The sequence below is a fragment of the Balaenoptera acutorostrata genome, chromosome 5, assembly GCF_949987535.1.
Source record: "Balaenoptera acutorostrata chromosome 5, mBalAcu1.1, whole genome shotgun sequence".
Classification (NCBI taxonomy): Eukaryota; Metazoa; Chordata; class Mammalia; order Artiodactyla; family Balaenopteridae; genus Balaenoptera; species Balaenoptera acutorostrata.
In genome coordinates, this window is record NC_080068.1 from 116,735,197 (window position 1) to 116,746,277 (window position 11,081).

The window sequence follows — 11,081 nt, forward strand, 5'->3', positions numbered from 1 at the left end:
AATGGGTTCCTTCCAGAGAATCAAAATTTAGAGTGAGTTTTGGAAGAGGGTCCAGCTGACACTCACTGTACTACAAAAGAGCTTCCATTAACAGGAAAAGCATATGCACCTTGGTGGAATAACAAGTACTGCTGTATTTGCCCACAAGGGCCGTTTAAATTAGGTTACACTTGAGAAAAATGAAACAGCCTCTTTCTTGTGTTTTAAAGACCACTTATTATCTGGACTTAAGAAACATGATAAATAGTGATTCAAGGAACACCATGTGACTGCCAGTGTAATGCAGGGTAACAGCACAATCTTGTATTCCGTGAGGTGAGAATGACTGAGTGTATACCAGGATTGCAAGTTCAGAAATCTTACCTATAGTTTAACCTTGGAAATCATAACTATAGTTTAACTTTCTTATGTTAGAAGTAAAGGCACTGAGACGCAGGTAAAGTGACTTGCCCATGGATGTAACCCAATTAGTGGTCGATCCAGGAATGGGATTCTTGAGTCCTGACTTCTTATCCTATAGAGCAGACCAAAAACTCAAGGTGAATAACAGCATGATAGGAAAAAAGTGCTCTCTAGGGAATTAAACTTTAGAAACGAGAGAAATACTTTAAAAAACAAAGCAAAACAGAACTTTTCCACATCAAATGCAAACTTTGTATTATTATCATATGCCTTTATTATATTTTTGGAGAAGAGGGGTTTCTTTCTCTAACAATAGCTACTGACAATTTGAAAGAGAAGTTTGTGGATTCCATTTCAAGTTTGGTCAGATGGAAGTTGTCATCTTCATGACTGCCCTCATTCAACAGTATCATGAAGCCCTGCCGGGTATGTGACTCTTATGGTAAAAAGCAAATTAAATGGGCATTTTTCATTTGTTCTACAAGTATAGGCTCTGAGACAGACAGCATTGTAGGGACAATCTAATCGCCCATTTGTTACTACCACTTGACCCCTATATTGACAACTTCCAGCAATCACCTGCCTCGATTCTCTCTCCTACATTCTCTCATTCCTACATCTTGGATGACTGGTTGAGTTACAGGAAGAGCTTTGTTAACGATCCTGAAGACTGTGTCTTGGCTTCCTGGTTGAGCCTCCTAGTAGAACTCAGTGCGTAGATCTGGTGCTGGGGGACCATCTCTTTTCCTGCTTGCTTCATTTTTCTGTCAGTATGCTACCATGTCAAATTACCAGTCAAATTAGCTAGCAGAATGGAATGAGTGATTTGCTGGGAATTACCAAAAAAGTTCCAGAGGAAGAGGCTCTGACTTCAAGGGAAGAGCCAGGTTGAATAGTGGAACAGGAAAACCTTGAAGATGGGTGAATTTGAGAATGAAATTATACAAGACAGGAAATCAAGATCAGTTTTAATTATGTCACAAACGTTTTCTAGGTGGGCCTAAAAGAGGAATCTTTGCTATTATTTTTGTATTTTTATGTAGCTTGTAACCATACAGAGTTTTCCAATTAAACTAATAATAACTGAGTTAATAATTGATTTATCTGCAATCTATGCAATTGATCAAGAAATATGCACTGTCTGCTGTGTGACCAGCATTACTGGAAAGAAATTATTGATGTAAAAAGACTGCAGCCAATATAAAGGAACCTCCCAGAGGTGGTTTCAACCTTCCTAAGGTTACAGTGAAGGCAGGAGCAGAGAGTTCTCAATGAGAAGAGAGCGCCTTTTCGTGCATACCCTTGAGGGCAAGAATCATATCTTAATTGTCTTTGCATCTCTAGAGGAGAGAACAGAACCTGGCACTTAGCAGGTGCACAGTAATGTTTGCTGAAGGAGTATTGCAATCTTTCTGGGCAAATGTAGAGAATGAGTGAATTACTTCATTCTTTTCCATCTAATGACCTCCCTCTCCACTTTTCCCCATTTCCCTGCATAGGCTGCCATGATGAGGAAGTGTGTTTTGGCATCCCTAGTGGAGAGTGAAATTCATTTTCCTACAGAAGACACGCTTAAAACAGCAGTTTAGATGTAATTGAAAACTGTTTGGGGGGATGCAAAGGGTTTTGTGGGATATCCAGGAACTCATCAGGTCACATATAGTTTCTGGGACCAAATATGTTCAAACTTGGGAACCCAATCCTTTTTCTAAGTTAGGTTCTCACATCCACCTTTTTTTTTTTTTTTTTTTTCTAATAGGCTTTTCTACTATTCTTGCTGCTATGACTCTGTAGAGGAAATAACAAATATCAAGAGTGCCTTTCACTCAAGATAAAAAGATATTTATCAAAGGATAAGTGGTGCTGTGGGGGATTGTTCTGAATTTATCCGTGGTTATTTTATTTGACTTTGCAAGGCATTTAGTTGGGCATGAAAGGTAGATGTATATTAAGCAGTTAACTAGCTTGTGTAATTAATACAGAGAAGTAGCATAGCGATCTTGAGAGAAGGAAATTTTAACATAGTTTGTTGTTAGAAAAAGCTCCATGATCAGTTTGGGACTTGAGGTGGGTAGATTTTAGGGAGAAGGAAGAAAATAAGAATAGTATTTTTTGTTTTTAATTAATTAATTTATTTTTTGGCTGTGTTGGGTCTCCGTTTCTGTGCGTGGGCTTTCCCTAGTTGCGGCGAGCGGGGGCCACTCTTCATCGCGGTGCGCGGGCCTCTCACTATCGCGGCCTCTCTTGTTGCGGAGCACAGGCTCCAGACGCGCAGGCTCAGTAGTTGTGGCTCACGGGCCCAGTTGCTCCGCGGCATGTGGGATCTTCCCAGACCAGGGCTCGAACCCGTGTCCCTTGCATTGGCAGGCGGATTCTCAACCACTGCGCCACCAGGGAGGCCCAAGAACAGTATTTTTTAACTGTGAAATTTTCACTGACCCACCTTACTGATGCGGTTCATGGATGCTTCTCCGCCTAAAAGCTCTGGTAACATTTCCTTAACAAAAAGCTGAACATATTGTATTGTGATTTATCCATCTCCTTTAAAATAGACCATCTTGAGTAAAACACTTGAAGACAAATATATTTGAGTAATAATTGGGGATATTTGAACTTTATTCTGAGGACGCTGAAGACTAGAAAAAAATGTTTTATGAAGAAAAAAATTACAACAGTCTGGAGGTCAGATTGGAGGAGAAAAACCTGAAGGTGGTGAGACAGCCAATTCTGTTGATTAAAATAGTTCATATATATGAGAGAAAAAGAGGTGATACAGTGGTGATAGGAATAGAATGGAAAAAATAAGAATACATAAGATATATTTCCAAAGTAGAAACAAAAACGATTTTATTTACTGGGTATGAGAGACTGGAAAGAGAGAAGGGAAAATGACAGAAGTTTTAAGCCTAGTAGACTTTTTATTTCTGTCCAGACTGGTGGGTAATACTCCACAGCATTTCTACGAGTGCCAAAATTGTTTTCCAGGTCTAAATAATTTGTATCATAACTGTCAGCATTTCTGTTTTCCCTCATTATTTTCTTACTTCATTTGTTGACCTTGAGAAAATTAGGTTCTGTAGTCTCATATGTTTTCCAATGTATTGTTGTCTATTAGGAAAAAGAAAAAGAAATTGAAAATGAAGACAGCTACATCACATTCTGTTTGATACTGAATCACTGGCTATTTAATCTGCTTATTAAATTCTCTTTGAGTCATTTTTTCCCCTTTAAAATGTAGGTTCTTAGATTCAAGGACTTTTAGCAATATAGAAGTAGAGAATTATCTAGGAAAAATAAGAGAATGATCATACATTCAGAGATATGTAGAAACTAAGGCCCAGGTAAATTATATGATTTGTTGTGAGCATGTTGTTAGTTGACAGGATGCTGATGAAAACGTACGTGTGCTGACTTTCAAACCATTGCTCCTTATTGTATGCTATAGTAATTCTTGCAAAACTACTTTGTGTGTGAAATCTTGTGAAATCTTCCAAATGTTTACAACCAAGCTAACTGTTAAAACTTACTGCACAGACATGTATGTATGACTGCAGAGAAATAGTTTAGTTTCCACTTAAATTTAGATAGTCATCAAGAACAATTTGGCATTTATCTCCTCATCTGTAGGATAATGTGTATTTTTTGAAACTTTCTGTTGAAGAGATAATCTTCTGTCAGTTTCTTACATTTCTGTACATTTTGCAAGCAGAGGCACTGGCTGTCTTTGTTCCAGACTATTTTTTCCAAGATGTTGGTATAGCAAATAGCCCTGCAAGATAGGGGAGAGAAGATCAGGCATGCTTACTATCCAATATAATAAAGATAATGGCTCCCTCAGGAGCAAAGTACAGATACGCTTATGCCTATTATAAAAGATTCAGGTTCCCAGAACTCAGGGTTCCTCTCCTGTGTGCAGCCAGCCCAATGAGTGTGCAGGTATGCATTTGGACCATACAAGTTAGCTCTGTGAAAATTGAGAGTGAGGGAGACTGACACAAGTATGCTGATGGCCATGCTGCTTGCTATGCCACGAGTAATAAAATTCTTTGTCTCAGATCCAGGAGTTTCATATCTTCTGGCAGCATCCATGAAACTGAAGCAGGCTAACTTGTTAGCTTGCAAGTAAGATCTCAGACCCTTCACAATTCTTAACAGTTTCTAGGTAGAGAGGTTTGTGGACCCTGGAAAAGTCTGATAATTGGCTAGGCATAAAGAAAATTTGAAATGCTGTATATCAGTTTTTACTTGGTTAGACTTCTATAGTTTTAGATACAACAGCCGAAGATCCAAGTGTGGCATTAATATCCTGGGGCTCACTGATAGGATTTGTGAAATAACACTCGCTATCACCCTTTACAACCCATATAGCATTGAATACATTATTGTTATATTCTGAATGTTTCTGTGAATTGACATACTGAAAAAAGTTATTTTTGGACACTTATGCAGGATCAACTGGCAAGCAGATATTATATAGTAATTTGTATAGATAGTCAATGTGACCAAAATGGATGAATTGACTCTACTTTAGTTCCTGAATTTTGCAAGAACTTCCTTGAGGAAAATTCTTTTTCCTACCTGAATTTGGAATCTCTCTTTCCAGGTTTGCTTATCACTATATTATCAAGGCCCGAGGCACAATCTGTTCTTGGTAGTTAAGCAGATTGAATAATTAAAATAGACACTGTCTGTTTTAGTTTTACTACCAAGCCATAAACATGAAATGTGAGGCCTAAATAGAAGAGAATACCACAAATATTGAATGATAAAGAGAACCCACTAGATACATAGGTTTTGTTAAGGCCCAGAACAAATAATATCCAACATTTACACAAATCAGTACTAAAGGCTAAATTCTGGGCTGTAGTAACTGTGTAGTTAACAAGTTAATAATCTTGCCTCCAATCATTTTCCTGGTATAGAGTTTAAAGCTAACAATGAATACGGGTGCACTGCATGTCTCTCTTTTTAGACATTAGCTAAAGTTAGCTCTAAGCTATTTTATATACTTTTGTTTTTAAGCTTTTTTATTATCATATTTTTTGTACAGTAGAATTTAAGTTTGTTATGAGGTCATATTGATATTATATAGAAGGATAGAATGGATGAAAGAGTGGGTGAGAAGCGCAGTGGTTAAGAATCCGCCTGCCAATGCAGGGGTCACGGGTTCGAGCCCTGGTCCGGGAAGATCCCACATGCCGCAGAGCAGCTAAGCCCGTGCGCCACAACTACTGAGCCTGCGCTCTAGAGCCCGCGAGCCACAACTACTGAAGCCCATGTGCCTAGAGCCCATGCTCCGCAACAAGAGAAGCCACCGCAATGAGAAGCCCGTTCACCGCAAGGAAGAGTAGCCCCTGCTCGCCGCAACTAAAGAAAGCCCGTGCGCAGCATTGAAGACCCAAAGCAGCCAAAAATAAATAAATAAATAAATAAATTTATTAGAAAAAAAAAAAGAGTGAGTGAGAGGCCAAGGAGAGTGGAAAGAAAGTAAGAGTAAAAAGAAAAAGTGCAAAACAAGCTGTACTTCAAATGTAAAATACTTCCTGTGAATTTATTAGCCACAATGGCTCACAGTCAGAAAGTGTAATACATGAGACTCATCTTCAGAGATCAACAGAGACTCCGCTTTGAAAGGAAATAGTTGACTTTGCCCCAGTAATATGTAGTTAATCATTCCAGGAATTAATATTGACAACCTTTTTTGTAATAAAATAAATAAATAAAAGAACGCAGAAGACTGCATTTCTAGCTAGCAGAGTCTGTTCATTTGGGAAAAGACCTTGTGTTTATAGTATGCAAAATCAGCCCTTATTTATAGTATATAAATCAGCCCTTCATCTCCCTCATGGCCTACTTTACTTCCTAACCATCTGTGGCAAATTGCATTTTCCAAGATGGCTCCCATCCCATATGTTCTTCTGCCAAGTGACCTTTCCACCCTTCCCATCAAGAGGTGGAGTCCATTTCTTTACCTCCTGAATCTGGATTGGCCCTGTGACTGCCTTGACCAATAAAATATGGCAGCGCCCTTAACTGGTCCGGCACTTTCCAAGTCCTGCCTCTTAGAAGCAGCTATCGCGGAAGAATACAACCATCTTGAGACCACCATACAGTGAGAAGCCTCAGCCATGTGGAGAGATCCTGGAACTTGAGATGCCACACGGATAGAGAGAGAAGCCAATCAGCACCAGATATATGAGTGAGGACGCCATTGTGGAAGTGGAGCTTCCAGCCCCAGCTGCCTCGTTTGTCACCACATGAATATGAATGAATCAGTCAGCTGAGCCCTTCCAGAATCCCAGGCCCACAAGTTTGTGAGCAAAATAAAATGATTGTTTTAAACCACTAGTTTATGAGGTAGTTTGCAATGGCAATACATATTTAGTCTGGACTGGATGGTAGAAGTCAGAGAGCACTAATAGATAATAAACTCTTCACTTTGACCATTTTTTTCTAAGTGGGAGGAATTTAAAAAATAAATAAATAAATAAATGGGAGGAATAGTAGTGGTCATTTATTCATAACTCATTCTCAGGAGTGATAAGATAGCAAACGGGCTTCAGTTGTCATCTTTTTTATTATAGCCATTTGTTTAAAGGCTCTTTGGAGCTTTAATGTTCATATTATCACTACTTTTTTTTTTTTTTATCATTCTTGAGAGTCTTTGGCAAAGAGTTAACACTGTGGAAAAACAATTGATTCTCCTTTGCCTTCTCCTACTATGATTCTGTTATAGTAAACCCTGGTCTAAACTTGGGATGTTTTGCAACATTAAGAAATATATTATTTTGTCTTATTCTGTTCCCTACTTCTAATGCCTGAAACATTTCTGCCTGGTGTATAATGAATCATATAATTTTTTCCCCCCATTCTGTGAGTAACGAGCCATCACTGGGCCTGTGTGTTTGCTGAGAAGGGAGGGCTTCTTGAAGTTCATTTTAGTAGAGAGACACCCCACTGGAAGACATCAAGACTAGATTAGGAATGAGAAAACTTGGAATTTAATTCAAAGTGCTACTAACTGTAGGTACAGCGTTGGGTAAGTAGCATAACCAAGTTGGGCTCCAATTTTCTTACTTGTTAAAAGTGAGGAGCTGGATACAGTCGTCTCTAAGTTGCCTTCTAACATTGTGATTCTTTGTGGTTTTGTCACTTCTGTTACCACCATGGTTATGCATCTTTCAAAATATGATTTATGTTTATATGAGACTTAAGCCTCTGGATTATTTTTATGTTGGGTATTTATCAATGGACACATACTTTCTCTTCATAGTTAAAAGAGAAAAAAAATGCCCTTACTTTCAAGCTGGTTTAAGGTTTAAAATGTTTACAGTAATAAAGTTAAGTTGCTTTGAAAAAATATGTCTGTCAAGGACACAGCCTGGCCCAATGTGCCATTCATTTGCATCTGTCAGGAAACTCAATTATAACAGCTATTTTCAAGAACTCACATCATGGGAGACTGAGCAGAGAGACCCTAGAGTAGAGCAAGCAAGTAACAGCACGTCCTAAAAAACTGACCTAGACAGGGACACAGACATGGTGAGCTCAGTCACATTTTGTTATTCTACCGTAAAATTCTACCTTTGATCTCAAGTATTGTTGCTGATATTGATGTAAAATGAGACTATAATCAATCACTATGCTAATTTTAATAAGTGGGTGCCTCAGGTGAAGTGAGGTGCTAAAGTTGTTTGCTATGGGTTCCAAAAGCTCCTTTTTATGCTGGACATGGTAAGTTTTGCAACCAAATACCTCTTTGGTAAACCTTATATAAGACTGGCTTAAAGGGAAAGAAGTAGGTCCCTAATCAATTGTTGCTGCTGCTTCTTTAAGGTCCATCTCAGTGAAACATCTACTGAGCCTGCTCCAGTCCGGGGTTGGACACATACCATATTTACATGAGAAACAAGGGTCCTTCTTCCCTGAGGGGCATGGTTGTTTAGTGGACTAATTTCTCTCTAATTTCTGTTACACCTTATGTAAGAGCTGAGGGTTCCTTAACTTAAAATAAAAATAGATAGGATTTGACATAGGGTATCTAAGTTCACCCATGTGAAGATTACCATGGTGTAAAGGCTGCTCAGTGAGGTGGCATGAGTCCTGGATCCTGGTCTTCCTTCTACTACTAACTAGTTTTGGAACCTTGGGAAAAATTTCTAATCTTTCTGAGTCTTGTTCTTTCTTTGTTAAATGAAATGGATTTCCAAAATTTTTCTTTGAGGCCTCTTCTCAATATGAGACTTTAACGAAGATGAGGTCTCCTTCTTCTTGCTATTTAGGAAGGATGTCTCCCCACCGCCCTCTTCTTACTTCTCACTTCCTTCCAGAACTTATGAATGTAACACTGTTAACGGTGACAGACTAACTAATGAATCTGTCCGCTCCACCATCATTATTCTCCCAGACTGCTAATGTGGCCTCTTAAACACAACTCTTCACATTCATTCTCTGTTCAGGTCCCATTGAATAGCTCTTTATAAAGAATGTTCTTACAAGAACATATCATCTTACTTCTCTCCTTAAGTCATTAAAACGACTTCACATGACTTTGCAGTCTGAATCCCAAATCCTTAACATGGCTTACTGGACTCTTTATGCTTTAGTCCCTACCTATACTTCTGGCCTCTTCTCATGACACCCTCTTCTTTGCTTTGCTGTGGCCTAGAATGTCCCACAGAAGACTGAAGGGCTGGCTCTGTGAAGATGACTACTTTGTTTGAGTTTAAATTTGCTGCAATAAGCACAAAGGATATACTTTTGCCAAAGGACACCTGGTGACATCAGGCTGAGGGATGTTGCTGGGTGTGGCTTCTTAAGTCTTCCCAGTTCTTCATAGGAGATGCACTCAGTTTTGTGATCATGGAGTTTTTCCAGTCCAGGGTGAGGACTGGCTTTTTCTGTCTCCCAATGTGTTCCTCGAAACTCCAGAATAAGTATGTTACATGGTTGCAAAATCTGCTTTTTTCTGGCCATCTCCACCTGGTTTTAACATCCTAGTTCTGAGTACATATTCTTTATAAGCTAACAGGGTCATCTTGCTACATGATTCACAAGTTATATAATAATGTTTAGGTAGCACACTTGGATACCTACATGGGGCAATAACCAGTCTATAGACAGGCACACTTGTTGAAACGTTAAGGCCTAGGATGAAGTCATTACTGCAGGCCTGGCTAGGAGCTACCCCATACAACCATGGGGGCCTTGTCTCAGTTCTGCCAATTCTGTGTTCCTCCCCACCAGAGGGCATTCGTCTGTGCTGTTGATTCTGCTTGAATCATTCTTCCCAAATCTCACCTTATACTTCCCTTTCCACTTAGATAATTCCTAGTCATCATTCAAGTCTTCTCAATATTCAAGTCACTTCCTCTCAGAAACTCGCTCTATTCTTTCAGACTACGTTGGATGTCCCTTTTTTATGCTTTCATAAAAGCTTAAAAATCATCCTCCTAAGAGAACAGGACCCTTAAAATCCCCTATAGAGTTATTATGCTTCTAGTTCAATGACCGTCACCACTTTTATACTGTAATCTCCTTAAAGGCAAAGATTATTTAATTCATGCTAAAGCCCCTAAAGCAAAGATTATTTAATTCATGCTAAAGCTCCTAAAGCAGGGAGCCTGGCATATAGCAGTCTGTCATCCAACAGAATATCTGTTACATGAAATAGATGAATGATGTTAGAGGAGTACATAGGTGAGAAGGAGGAGAGGATCACAGGGAGGGAGAGGAAGTACTTTCTGCTGATGCTGATGGTGGAACAGCAAAGAACTGGGAGAGAAAAATGAAGAAGGCTTCTTGCCTGGCCCTTGAGCCTGACTTTAGCTTCCAAGGAGGTGTAACTGTTAAATAGACTCCCTCCAGGTCTCCTAAGGAAGATAAACGGTATGGAATAAGACTTGTGCAGAACTCCTGGCAATTCAGAAAAAGCACCAGAGGAGAGCAGTTCTGAGTCCAGCACTATGTACATTCCAACCATTGTGAACTTTGAGAAACTAATTTTTTCATTTGTTTGCTATCTTTCCTTCATTTTCTCCCCACTGATAACAAAAATATTAAAAAAAAAAAAAGAAAGAAAAGTCCTTAGAGAACCTCGAGAAGGCTTTGTATTTGCTTATATGATAGACTTGCATTCTATGTGTTCATACTCAGTGGGGCAGAGAAGGGAGACTACTATGGTCAGAAGCAATGACTTCTGGAAATCGGAAAAGAAGCAAAGGATTTATCCAGGAAGAGAGACAGGATGAAGAGGAAAGTGGACAAAAGCTGTTCTGAGATTCTGATCCCATAGACCTGTCAGGCATCCCTTTCCCCTACCCACCACTAATCAACAATGTTGCTCACCTCTAATTCCTTGTGTTCCTCCTTTTTCTTTTTGTTCTTTCAATGAGACTAGCACCTTTGCTCCAGGACATAAGATCCATTTCCAATGGCTAAAAGCTTTGATGCACTGCGAGTGTCATTCATGTAACAGGCAACCTAAAATAGAAGTGTGACTACATATTCCCTGGAAAACATGAGTAGATGTGATTAGTTACCACAGGCTAACTGTTGTAACAAACAACACCACAACCACAAAGCACTCATGAGAAGAAGTTACTCAGTTTAATGAGGGTCAGTTGAGGAGGGAGCCGGAAGAAGAGGGTCCCTGCTCCACACGGTGATTCAGGGATTCA

General features: G+C 39.3%; 1 long non-coding RNA gene across 1 annotated transcript; it reads right to left on the reverse strand.

Moving 5' to 3' along the window:
- Positions 1–3,381: 3,381 nt before the first annotated feature.
- On the reverse strand, positions 3,382–10,816 carry LOC103012277 (uncharacterized). Its single transcript, XR_451842.2, has 3 exons — positions 10,750–10,816; positions 4,089–4,171; positions 3,382–3,510 (listed from the first exon to the last, which is right to left on the reverse strand). It is a non-coding gene; the product is annotated as an uncharacterized LOC103012277 (long non-coding RNA).
- Positions 10,817–11,081: the final 265 nt, after the last annotated feature.